The 13,473-nt window shown below is 43.7% G+C and overlaps 1 pseudogene across 1 annotated transcript; it reads left to right on the top strand.

Moving 5' to 3' along the window:
• Positions 1–350: 350 nt before the first annotated feature.
• On the top strand, positions 351–1,075 carry LOC105816373 (annotated as a pseudogene). Its single transcript, XR_001137792.1, has one exon. The product of XR_001137792.1 is annotated as a ferritin heavy chain pseudogene (transcript).
• Positions 1,076–13,473: the final 12,398 nt, after the last annotated feature.

Here is a 13,473-nt window from a genome sequence, read left to right as displayed (position 1 = left end):
TTTTTTGTAGAGATGAGGTCTGGCTATGTTGTCCACACTGGTCTCGAACTCCTGGCCTCAAGCAGTGCTCCCTCCCGCCTTGGCCTCCCAAAGTGCTGGGATTACTGGCGTGAGCCACTGTGCTGGCCATGTTACTTTTATAATTAGATACATTTCTGTTTGATTGCCATTTAGCATTTTGAATAAGAATTCTGCTTTCAAAATATAGATTCTGGAGACGTTCTTAGCCGAGAGTTGTTGCGGTTTCCTGCTTCAGCAGTGCTTGGACGGAACCCGGCGCTCCACCCCGGCGGGCTGCCGAGAGCCAGCCCTTTGCCACCTCCTCACCGGGCCTTCGGACCTCTCCAAGGCCCCCAGCCGCTGCCATGACGACCGCGTCCTCCTCGCAGGTGCGCCAGAACTACCACCAGGACTCCGAGGCTGCCATCAACCTCCAGATCAACCTAGAGCTCTACGCCTCCCACATCTATCTGTCCATGTCTTATTACTTTGACCGCGATGATGTGGCTTTGAAGAATTTTGCCAAATACTTTCTTCACCAATCTCGTGAGGAGAGGGAACGTGCTGAGAAACTGATGAAGCTGCAGAACCAACGAGGTGGCCGAATCTTCCTTCAGCACATCCAGAAACCAGACCATGATGATTGGGAGCGCGGGCTGTATGCGATGGCGTGCGCGTTACACTTGGAAAAATGCGTGAATCAGTCACTAATGGAACTGCCCAAACTGGCCACTGACAAAAATGACCCCCACTTGTGAGACTTCATTGAAACGCATTAATTGAATGAGCAGGTGAAATCCATCAAAGAATTGGGTGACCACGTAACCAACCTGTGCAAGGTGGGAGCCCCTGAATCTGGCACGGCGGAGTATCTCCTTGACAAGCACACCCTGGGAGACAGTGATAAGAGCTAAGCCTTAGGCTAACTTCCCCATAGCCACGGGGTGACTTCCGTGGTCACCCAGGCAGTACATGGATGTTGGGGTTTCCTTTACCTTTTCTATAAGTTGTACCAAAACATCCACTTAAGTTCTTTCATTTGTACCATTCCTTCAAATAAAGAAATTTGGTACCCCTCCCAAAAAAATATATAGTTTCTACACCTAAGAAACTAATTTCAAAGCAAAGAACCAGGCAACAGGGAAAGCGTGAACAGAGGTTGGGCCACCCCTAAGTGCTCACGGAAGGGCCTGGGACGAGGGGGGGGTGTTGTGGGATGGGGTGGAGTTGGCAAGGGTGGTAGGCATGTGGTCATGGTCTTGGGGGTGGTTCTCAGGAGGGACATTAAGACATCCTGCGCCACACCTTTCTTGGAGACATTTGTTATCTAATCCAGTAACTGACACACGGGATCACACTGACTGACAGCAATGACAGTGGGTTTGGAGAAAAAGGGGTGAATCTGCGGAGACAAAGTTAAAAAATCAGGATTCGATACCAAGTAGCAAAGCTGAAATTCATCTTACATTCTCAAATAAAACAATTTTCTAAGGAAAACATGAATCCACTTTCACTTAACATCTAAAATAAAACTGTCCTGCTTTATAATTCTTAAAATTATGATGATTTAAATGTCTTTGATTATTTTCCCTTTATATCATCTGTGGGGGTGGGCGTGGATAATGAATACTTGGTTAATGTCTGAAATGTTCCTTGCAGCTCTAAGTGAATAATTGAGCTGGTGCCAGTAGCTGCCTGAGAAGGCGGAGGTCACAAAAGGCTGCTGTTTTATTTAGGAATCCATACAGCTTGCTCTTGTCCATTAACACTAAAGAAAGAACTGAGTGTGGGGGTATTGTTATCTTTAAACACCCACTAAGTGGCTGCCTGCTACAGTATTGGACCCAGCAGCGCTGAAAACACAATGTAAATATTCAGACTGAAGGAAGTTCACTGCCATCCCGGTGGGGCAAAGTGTGGGCACCACCTTAAAACTGAGACTTTATTTTTAGCAGTGGGTATAGAGCTATCGAGAACCCATCACATCTGGCCGCCATGATTTTTAAACTAAGATTTATTCAAGGGTTCATTCATCCTCACACCCCCGCCCATCACCCAAATGCACCCAAATAGACAACTCCATCATTCCTGTGGCTCTGTTGATGCACTGGGTCCCAGTCCCCATTCAACTGCCCCTGGAGCCTGGCAGGATTTCCTGAGACTCGGCCTGGTTCTGGGGCACCGGCTACCGCTGTTTGCAACTCTGAGCAAGGCGTCAGTTGTGAAGTGCGTGGTAGAAGAAGGCCAGGGCAGGCGTCGGGAGACTTGCCTAAGGTTTGGTTGCCAACTCACTGGATCTTCAATAAATCACTGGGCCTCCCTCTGTCTCACTGGCCAAATTCTACCAGCACATCCTGCCCTCGCTTCAGTCCGCTGCCCATGGAGATGTCCTGGTGCACTTTATGGTCACCTGGTACATCATACATATCAGAGAAGCACAGAATCCTAGAAGTGGAGAGAAACATAATCAAGAATATACAAGTAAAAGTTAAGGCTGAGAGCTATTAATACATGGAAGCTTAGATTCCTGCCTCTTTGGTGTCATTTCGGGGATTCAGTGGACATTTTTTTAAGTTTTGCTGTCCATCGATAATCCTTCCTTTCGATTACGTCATCTTTCTGTATTGCTATTTCCCATTCTCTTTCCAACAGCTGGAATTCTTAGCAAATTTAACAGAATTTCCGGTGGATCTAAATCAAAGGCAAGGCAAAGCCTGGTTTCTTTGAAAAGGCAAGTGAGAAGGTCATGGCTAACGGGCCATCGATGGAAATTGAAATTGAGTCTCGGAGGTTGTTGGCAATATTCAAGAGAGCAGTTTTATTAAGTTTCTTCTTCTTTTTTTTTTGTCATTACGAATATATGGACTACAGACTATATAGGTCTGTCTGACTCAGAGATTGAGTGGCAGTTTGAAAATCAAGATTGACTCCAGCAAAATGAACGCCCTGCCCTGTACCTTTTGCCCAACATAGCTCGATCTTGAATCAGAGCCTCCCATGAATGCGTTTGATTGGCAGGAACTAAATTACACATGGAAACCTGGCTTCACCTGTCATTCTCTGCTTCCTGGCCTCTGCTATACTGAAAGACAAGCCGGCCAGGAGTTGAATGAGGCTCAGGCAAGGCAGTCCACGGCCTCTGCCATATCCTCTCTGGTCTAGAAACTCACAGATGAACGTGGCCTTAACCTGCCAGCCAGGGGCTCCCAGTCTAGCTCAGGGGCTTGCCTTGTACATATGTAATTATGTTTCCATGTGAAATGCACTATCTATAGGCCGAATGGCGTGGGACCATGCAGGAGGGAATGACCCACTGCCATGGGGGGTCACCAACAGCTCTACCAACAAGGAGCTGATGTCAGAGACTCGAGCCGTGACTGCAAGGGGAGATGAAGAAAGAGCATCACGAAAGGCTGCGGCCACACAGGGCCGTCAGCGATGACTGCGGCTGGGGCGTGCCGCAGGGCAGGCGCCTGGATCAAGGGGTGGACCGGGCCAGGGTGGTCAAACACAGGAGACACAGCAGCCCCCGCTGGCCCAAGCCCCATGTTGCTGAGCTGCAGTGTAGCCTGTGAAAGCTGTCAAGAGCTACAGACTTTAAAGCCAAATGACGTAGGTTCAAAGTCCAGCTCTGCCCCTTAGGATTTGGGATCGAGCTATTTAAACTCTCTAAGCCTTAATTTTCCTGTTTGGAAACTGTTGATACTATTGGTAACGACCCTGGAAGGCAAACATGAGGATTGAAAGTGAGGACAATGCAAAGCATTTGGTCCAGGGCCTGGCACTCGCAACTGACAGTCTATCTTAGCTGTGATACAGTCATCGTAAGGGTCAGCGTTCAAATCCATTGAGGGTGAAGGGACAATGGGAGGCAGCCAGACAAAGGTGATGTCACATGCGGTGGGCAGTCATTCTATTTGTGGGGGCTGCAGGTGTGAGACACAGGACCCAGCAGCCCAGAAGAGTGCAGGAGCAGGGGGGTGTCTGGGGCCCCTGGGTTACAGTTGCTCCATCCTCAGTTATATAGATAAACCCGATGTGTCTACAAGAGACAACAGATGAACCCAAATTCACAGGAAATCCATGTGCAGGACTACAAAATCACTGATGCTACACTCAGACGTTCAGAGAAAATGTAGGATCTTCCTCGAGAGACCTACCCACTGGGTAACAACAAAATTAATGAACTTCAACCTAATCTGGTAATCTAAGCATCATGCAATAATTGTAACAGCTTCTTTACTTAACAATGATGAGCATCGAAAAAATATTCCCTTCTCTCCTCCCCTCTTCTCCTTCTCTCCTTCCCTCCGTCTGCTTAGCCCTACTGTGCTGCTATGCTCACTTTGATGGAACTACCCCCAAATTGGTGCAGGGAGGCAGCCTAAAGCCATGGACAGGAGTGGGACAGGTGCCTCTCTGCCCTCCAGCTTTTCAACACATTTCTAGATATTTCTAAAGCTGCCTCCAACCTACTCCTTGAGGGGACAGGGAGAGAAAAGGAGAAACTTAGCATCTCTCTTCCACCTTGCTCCTTTCTCCCCCTGCTCTTCCCTGGGCTGGAAGAGGCAGGCTTTCTCCTCTGTCCCTGATATCACCATGGGACCATCTCTAATGCAAAACTACAGTGCAGGTGGCCAGGCCAGGCTCTTGATGGTCTCCGGGAAGAGATAAAAGAAAAGGTAAATCATATTTCTCAACAAAACTGGCTTGTCACACTAGATCTTAAGGCAAAATCCTATTTTAAATGCCAGAAACCGAATGTGAATCCTTTGTCTGTCTTGAACTCCTGCTGTAGCAGCCCTGCACTATCTAATTCCTTCCCCCACCCTGCCCGGTGGATCTGTCTATATGTCAAGCCAATGTCAAGGTCATAGACACAAAAATGCAAATGTGAAAAGCACCTTCGTATTTTCTTAAAGGCATCGATGCTATGAATTCAGAACATCCCTGAGATGGAATTTGACAAGGAGCGTGCTTGGCGTGTGCGTGGACGGGAACACGGCGCTGCTGGCGGGGAGGTGGTGGCACAGCTGAGTGTGTCGGCAGCACCACCGGCAGCTTTCGCATTCGTCCCCGTTTGACCCGGTGCAGACACGGGCAGACATTCTGTGTTCCTTTCTGCCTGCTACTGTGGGTGCAAAAATGCCACCTGCAGCACCAGCAAAGGACCCAGGGCTGGTCCACGCCCACCGGCCGGCCTTCTCCCTCTTGTTCAAGCTTTCCCTGCAGCCACGGTGTCACCTGTGCCTTTGTTGTCCCTCCCAGGTTCCTGACTATCTGCCTATTTGCCCTCTGTGACCTCTTTTTTTTTTTAAAGACTTTAAATGTTTTATTATGAACAATTTTAAGCAAGTATCGAGCGTAATATAACAAGCCCTCAGATGTTCATCACCAGCATCAACATTGATCAACTCATGGCCAATCTGGTTTTTCTTTACATACCCCCCTTTTTCCACCTACCCCCACCAGATCACTTGGAAGGAAATCCCAGACATCATATCATTTCTGGAAGCTTCCTGAGTCCCCTATGGCAATTTGCCATCTCATCTGAAATACATGAGCCCTTCACTCAGTACCTAAACTAGATTCATAATCAGTTGTATGTAGCTCGAACTTTATAACTAATTCCATTCAAAGGTCATGTCTCTCTAGGAACTTTCCAGAAATCTTTGGTAAAGGGAAGAGTTCTCCAGTAATTACAATAATCCCATAATTCATCTGCCTTAATGAACAAAAAAACAAAAACATCAGTGTGCCAGTGATTTTTTTCTTGAAGAAATAAATGCTTCGAACGCACTTTAAAAAGCAACTTTAAAGTTGCTTTTCTTCTCTTTGGTAGTTAACATTTCTGCCCCCTCCCCCTTCCCTTGTGCCGTTTATCTAGTTAGTTTGCTTAGCAAACTCAGTCTGTACAGATAGCTCAAAGAAATTTCTAACCAGCTCTGGTCTGAATGAATGAGGTTGTGCATATTTTTATATGTTTTTCTCCAAGTGGAGAGAAAGTACATATAGCTCTTATAAGTTTTTCAGCTCTACTTACTTTGGTAGGCAAGGGCTGCAAAAAGACCAGAGAATGACGGCTTCATTTCTCAGGTGGATCTGAATTTGTTCCTGCACGGGGACAAATTTTACTTAGATAAAACTATACTCGCTGTTCTTTTCTAAATGCCTTCATTAGCAGAGATTGTAACACAAGCGTCACCAATAAAAGTTTGGACTCTGGTTTCGGCGATGGCAGAAGTGGCTACAGAGAAAGCCCAGCTTCACCTCTAGCCAGAAGTTTGTTTAGCATGAGAATTCCAGAGGCTTGTTTGTTGCTAAAACATGACTATGTTCCTGGGATGGTGCCCATAGTAGCTTCACGGTTTGTCTCTAAACTCTGTATGTAACCCTTGCTAGTATAATGGCCAATTTGTAAGGAAGCAGATGGCTAAGCAGGTGACCTGGCCTAAGTGTTCAGTTTTGAAATATGACACATCCCCAAACAGACTTGTGGACTCAAGTGTTATGTGTTGCCAATGTTTTGTCAATTAGTCAACAGTTTTGCAAAATGTATTTGCAGGCAAATATTTTTTTTTTTTTTTTTTTTTTTTGAGACAGAGTCTCACTGTGTTGCCCTGGCTAGAGTGCCGTGGCGTCATCCTAGCTCACGGCAACCTCAAACTCCTGGGCTCAAGCAATCCTTCTGCCTCAGCCTCCCGAGTAGCTGGGACTACAGGCATGTGCCACCATGCCTGGCTAATTTTTTCTATATATATATATATTTTTAGTTGCCCAGATAATTTCTTTCTATTTTTTGGTAGAGACGGGGTCTCACTCTTGCTCAGGCTGGTCTAGAACTCCTGACCTTGAGCGATCCACCCGCCTCGGCCTCCCAGAGTGCTGGGATTACAGGCGTGAGCCACCACGCCCGGCCTTATTTTTGAGCATTCTTAAGTCTCACCCATTTATTTTTGATTTGACTCACCTAAGTTTTTTCTTTTTTTTTTTGAACTGCTCTGTAAAGGCCAGTTTCCAAATCTTACCTCCCATTTGCATTTGTTTTATTTAGTGGTTTCAGGACCAAATACAAATTTGATTCCAGGATTTTCTTTTTCTCAGAACTAAGGATCCTTGTAAATATTTAAGGTAATTGCTAAGAGAGCAAATGAAGATCTTCTAGTGAAGCTCAAATCCCTCATCTACTGCGTGAGGAAGCTAGTGCTTCCAGAAGTTTACGTTGCCAGGAGCGGGGAGGACCAGCAACACAATCCATATATTCTGACTTCCCTGAATCCTGATATAGGCCCTCACGTTCTGTTTTTTAAAAATTGTTTCTGGGTGATTTCAGCATAATTTTATAGCTCAGCTGCCCTTTAGCTAACTTAAACTGGATTACACGCTGAAACATATTTAGCTTGTCTGTAATTCCCTTCCCTTTTTGGAAATTAAATGTGAAGAGTGTCAGAAGTCATTGGCACTTGGGAGAACAATGGAAATCTAGGGGTAGAGCCAAGCTCAAACCTCTCTGTATTTCCCGGGCTCTCCGCCCTTCTCGGGGAAAAAGGGTCTCTCCAGCGTGTAGCTCTGGTCCTTTGCGGAGGGGGCACAGTGCTGTCCTGCTTCAGGGTGATGGTGGGTGAGCCAGTGCTGAGCGCTTGACGGATAGTGATTGGCTGCTGGATGGTGAGTTCTGGAACACTTTGCCTTCGTGATGTTGTAATCGTAGATTCTGGTAAAGTCAGGGCTAGAAGCAACTGGGAAAAGCGTCTGGTAGAATTCTCTTATTTTATAGATAAGTAAGGCCCAGATAATGATGAGATATGCAAGAGAGAGTGGGGAAGAGCTTGGAGAATGAGTTGCACAGACACACGAACCAAGAATGCTCAGTCCTGGGCATGTTTCCTGGGCTCCCAGGACTCACCTTCCACGGGCACTTCTCGCCTCAGCACGCGGATGTGTCCCATGCTGCCCAGGTGGTCGGAGCAGGTGTGGAGAACTAAATAGCACTGAACCCTGTGCTGAGAAAGAAAGGTACTCCCTTTCCAGTGCTCTTTCTCAATCCCTCGGGTTAGCTAAGGAGAAATTTATTGAACACTCCTTGTTCTCCCCTTTTCCCTTAGGCTCAAAGCCCAAAGGCAAGAGTAGCTGGCTAGAGTTCAGTCAATGACAGTGTGTTGTTCTTGCTTTTTAATATTTTTATTTTTATGTTACCTTCAACTTGTGGCAAACAATACTGGTTTTCCCATTTATGGAAAGCTTCCTTTCAAATTAATTCCTTTAGATTAAGAAGTGAGTTTATTAGCAGGAAAAACGTGTCTAGTAAAAATAGCACATGTGGCAGGCAGATAAGGCAAAATTGGAAAGGTGGCAGGTGACAGGTTTGGGAAACACAGTGTTAAGTGGATAAAAATGGGTCTGAAGGGCGGAAGTGGAATTTAATACTGATTAAGTGGGAAGTATTCGTGTAGGACCTGGATCGTGCCTTCGAAGAGCTTAAAATGTATTTTATAATAATTTGAGAAAATAAGGCATATATATATGAAAATGAAATAAATACCAAGTCCAAATGGTGAATAGTCAGAGAAGGGCGTGTCTTGCCTCTTTTTCCACCACAGAAGGAAAATAATTGCTTTAAGCACATAGAAGAAAGAAATCTCCCTCTAGGCTGGGTGTAGGGAAGATATTAGCAAGAAGGTAGGATTCTACCCAAGCCCAGAAGAGAACGATTTAGAAAATTAAACAAGAGAAGGAGAATATTACCAGCAGAGCTGTGGTTCCCAGCTGGTTTTTTAGGATTCTACATAGAAGCTTATAATTCAAATTTTATTTTCCACAATTATTTTTTTACTATTTTTGAGAACTGTAACACACACTCACGCACACTTCAATGCAATAGATACAAATTTAAATAACAATGGAGACTGCCATGTGTTAACTGTGCTAAAACGTTAGCCTGTTTTGTGTTGACCTCAGTCTCTTTATTACTATGTTTCCGAATGCAGATAATGCACCAGGGATGAAAACGAAATAACGTTTGTTCCTTTATTTTGTTTAAAACTTAATGTGTTTTAAATAAACTTAATTAAAGTTTATTGGTTGTTTTGAAGCTTTGAGTAAATAAAGGTCAGGAATGAGCACGGAGATTTTTGAGTTTCTTTTTATTTATACCACTGAACATTTCGTATTGTTATAAAGTATATTTGGAAAGCATTTTCAAAAAACAAAAAATTTTAAGTGGCTGAGAAAGCAGTTCATTAACACCCTCAAAATTAAACCATCACCAATTAAGGATTATGAGCTGTTGCTGGGTACTCTGCATGCTTTGACTTTAAAATGGAAATTTCCTCTAACTCTGCTCTCAGGCTGCCGGAGGACTTTAAGTGTATCCTAAGATTGCAAGACAGACTGTTAAGTTATTACCATTCGCAAAACCTTAACTGAGTGAATAGAAATGTTCTGGATATCAAATGACAAAAAACAAAACAAAACCCAGAAATAAATAGTATGCTAATTCAAATAGGGTTCATTGTTTTAAGAAACAAAACCAATACTGACTATCTTATGCAAAAAGAAAAAAGAGGAAGAAAAAAGGGAGATTTGTTACAATAATACTGGGAGCTTAGAAAATCAACATGTAGATGATGGAATAAATCTTGGGAAACGGTCAGAGACCAGTGGATTTCAGAGGGTGAGACAGCAGAAACACAGGCAAAAATTCTACGGCACATTATTGCCACTGGAGTCACCTCCCATCACTTTCATTCCTGTGATATTGGCTCAAGGTTTAAATTCCCAGGGGAAAGTATCCAATTGGCTGAGGCTAAGTCAGGCAGCTCTGAGAAGAAGTGTTTGGCCTCGTCCATTTCCATAGTGATACAGTCACCACCACCTGTCACTAGCTATACACAACAGGGACACCCTACAGAAGATGGAGAAGTAGCAGGAGGAAGAGAGGGCTGCGTGCTGGGCTGCCCAAAACGACAACTATCTATTATTTGATGGCGATCTGATAAAAGACCACCACAACCATGCAGTCTTATTAATCATGACTCCTAAGGTCAAAGTTTTGTGTTCATCAAGTTCACCTAACACCTAGATCTCCGTCTCCGATACCAGTGGCAATAATGAATCAGGCTTCATGGAAAAAAGACTGATTCCAGAGCTGGGCAGAGTCGGTACAAGATGGGCCAGGAATGGGACTGCCCCTATGTATGTGGGACACCAGGCAAATCATTTCTGTAAGCTCTCTGTCTATATAAACATTTTCATTAAAAAATATATTGTGGGCCAGGCGCGGTGGCTCACGCTTGTAATCCTAGCACTCTTGGAGGCCGAGGTGGGAGGATCGCTCGAGGTCAGGAGTTCAAGACCAGCCTGAGCAAGAGCGAGACTCTGTCTCTACTAAAAATAGAAAGAAATTATTTGGACAACTAAAAATATATAGAAAAAATTAGCCGGGCATGGTGGTGCATGCCTGTAGTCCCAGCTACTTGGGAGGCTGAGGCAGAAGGATTGCTTAAGCCCAGGAGTTTGAGGTTGCTGTGAGATAGGCTGACGCCACGGCACTCTAGCCAGGGCAACAGAGCGAGACTCTGTCTCCAAAAAAAACCATATATATATATTGTGAAATTCACGAGACCAGGTTAAGGGATAGTGATTTATTTAGATTGACAGATAGGGAAGAGCATCTTACATATGTTGATTGTTCAAACTGTACCCATGAAGATTCTTCTTAGTGTCCAGGCACCATCTTTCCTGTTCTGCATTGTCAAAAGTGCTGTCCCTGGCCAAATTCATACCTCTCACCACAGAGAAAAGGTAGCAATGCTGTTATTGCTCTTCAGATCCTGTTTGTAGTGAAACAGTAGAGCTCATCCTGCCTTTGCATTTCCCTAATATCGTTTGCTCGAGACACTATCAGCCACTCGGCCACCCATGAATGCTGGCTTCCAATGACTCGATCAAATATTCCTGTGCTTTGTAGATGATGTTCACAGATGCCTAAAGTATGCAGGAAAATGTATTCTGCACACAAAATGTTTTCTGGTCATGTTAAATGTACCACTGGCATTTTACAGTCTAAATGGAGAATAACACATTTTTCCAACTATTCCTTCTCTCAACCAAAGAATTAGAGAATTTATAAAACAGTCATTTCCTGGAAATCGGAACAAAAGGACAAAGAAAAGAGATGAAAAATAAGAAGAAAAGATAACAAAATTAGAGGATCCATTATAAGAGATGCAACATCTGTACCAGGCATTCTTAACCCGGAGTCCATAGACTCTTAAAAACGCTGTGGAGTGAGTTCGTCCATGAACTTGGATGGGAAAAAAAATACAATCTTTATTTTCACTGACCTCTAACAGATATATAGTATATCTGTTAAAAATGTAAGCAGCAAAGCACAGTTGTATCTGAACTTTGTCACCAACAGAAGTCATAGATATTTAACATTGCTAAGGAGGCATCGTGTACTTCCAGTTGTGACGCTCAGAGAAGGACACGCTGCTATGCAGCGTTCCGACCCAGGGTGCACAACCGCAATCTCATTACAAAGACACATCAGACAAACGCAAACCAAGGAATGTCCTATTTAAAAAAAAGAAAACAAGGGAGAGGCAGAGGGAGGACTGTATGCTTTAAAGATGTTACTGGTATAAAGACAAAAAAAGGCTATGGAAATGTGCCAGGCTAGAGGAGCTGTAGAGACATAAAAAGGAAATAAAAGAACTGATCCCAGAGTGGAACCCCTAGTGGAGGGGCAATGTCATAACAGACATTGTTAGGTTAACTGATAAAATTGGAACAAGGATGGTAGAAGATTGAATCAATGTAAATGTATCAAGTTGGTAACTGTGCTATGGTTACATAATAAAATATTTCTATCCTCAGGAAATACACATGGAAGTATTTAGGGGCAAGTGGTCATGATGTATGTAACTTACTCACAAATCCTTCAGAAAAAAATTGTGTGTGTGTGTGTGTGTGTGTGTGTGTGTGTGCAGAGAAAGGGGGGAGAGAAAGAGCTAGCGTGCGCACGAGAGTGCATGCGTGCAAATGCCAAAGCAAATGGGGTAAAATGTTTACAATAGGCGAATCTGAGTAAAGGATATACCCATATCCTCTGTGCTTTTAGTTTTACAAATTTTAGTAAGTTTGTCATTATTTCCAAATAAAAGAAACGATGTTTCTATGTTTTGTATTCATCAAACCAGCTTTAATCTACTCACTGATTGCCTTTATTACACATTAAAATTAACTCGAAATTAAAATTATTTGTTTTATGAAGTTTGTGCAAGATTTCGTTATTCTACTTTGAAACGTAAAAGGTTTGACATCCAGTGACGTAAAGGCATAGTTTTAGGGAAAGTATATTGAACTCATTGTCGATGGCTGTTCATGCCAAGTGAAAGCACATCCAGACCCCCGTGCACGCAAACACATGTGTATAAACTTCTGCACACCATGAATGTATTTTGGAAAGAAACTCTGAGGGCAACAGAAACTGCATGTATAGTGTTCTTAGAGTCACAGATTTGGAAAAATCTATGTGAGATTATTTGGTCAATTCTCTTGCCTTAAACCTTAACAACTTAAAATGTCCCAAATAAGGGTCCCTACAAAATAAGTAGGGAAAATAAGTCCCTTACAAAATAAGTCCCTACAAAATAAGTCCCTACAAAATAAGTTTCCTAAGACAACTACTTCAATGTTTAACAATTTCAATTGTAAAGTCCTTTCAAATATTTACCATATCCTTTCATGATAGACTCAAACTATTTTTTCCGTTTTTTTTTTTGAGACAGAGTCTCACTCTGTCGCCCGGGCTAGAGTGAGTGCTGTGGCATCAACCTAGCTCACAGCAACCTCAAACTCCTGGGCTCAAGTGATCCTCTGTCTCAATCTCCCGAGTAGCTGGGACTACAGGCACACGCCACCATGCCTGGCTAATTTTTTCTATATATTTTTAGTTGTCCAGCCAATTTCTTTCTATTTTTAGTAGAGATGGGGTCTCGTTCTTGCTCAGGCTGGTCTCGAACTCCTGAGCTCAAACGATCCTCCCGCCTCGGCCTCCCAGAGTGCTAGGATTACAGGCGTAAGCCACCACGCCCAGCTTAGACTCAAACTCTTATCTTCTTGCTCTGTCCTCAGGGGATGGGCAGAAAGAACATTTTCACTTTAAGAATCAAAATAACCACCTAAAGCTGGGTGTGGTGCTGTGCGCTTGTAACCCCAACTACTCCGAGGCTGAGGCGGGAGGATCACTGGAGCCCAGGAGTTTGAGGCTGCAGTGAGGTATAATCGTGCCACTGCACTCCAGCCTGGGTGACAGAATGAGATCTTCTCTCTAAAAAATAAAACAAAACAAAAAAATAAATGAAAAAAGATAACCATCTAAGAGGAAAGGTGCTTTATAAATCCCAAACATGAATACCTATGTTCTCAGAGCTTGGTTTCCTCCTATCAAAAATGGCCAAACAGCAT

Source organism: Propithecus coquereli, unplaced genomic scaffold (assembly GCF_000956105.1).
Source record: "Propithecus coquereli isolate 6110/MARCELLA unplaced genomic scaffold, Pcoq_1.0 Scaffold37, whole genome shotgun sequence".
Lineage (NCBI taxonomy): Eukaryota > Metazoa > Chordata > Mammalia > Primates > Indriidae > Propithecus > Propithecus coquereli.
The sequence above is the reverse complement of the archived record's forward strand: the minus strand, read 5'-3'. Positions and strand labels throughout refer to the sequence as shown.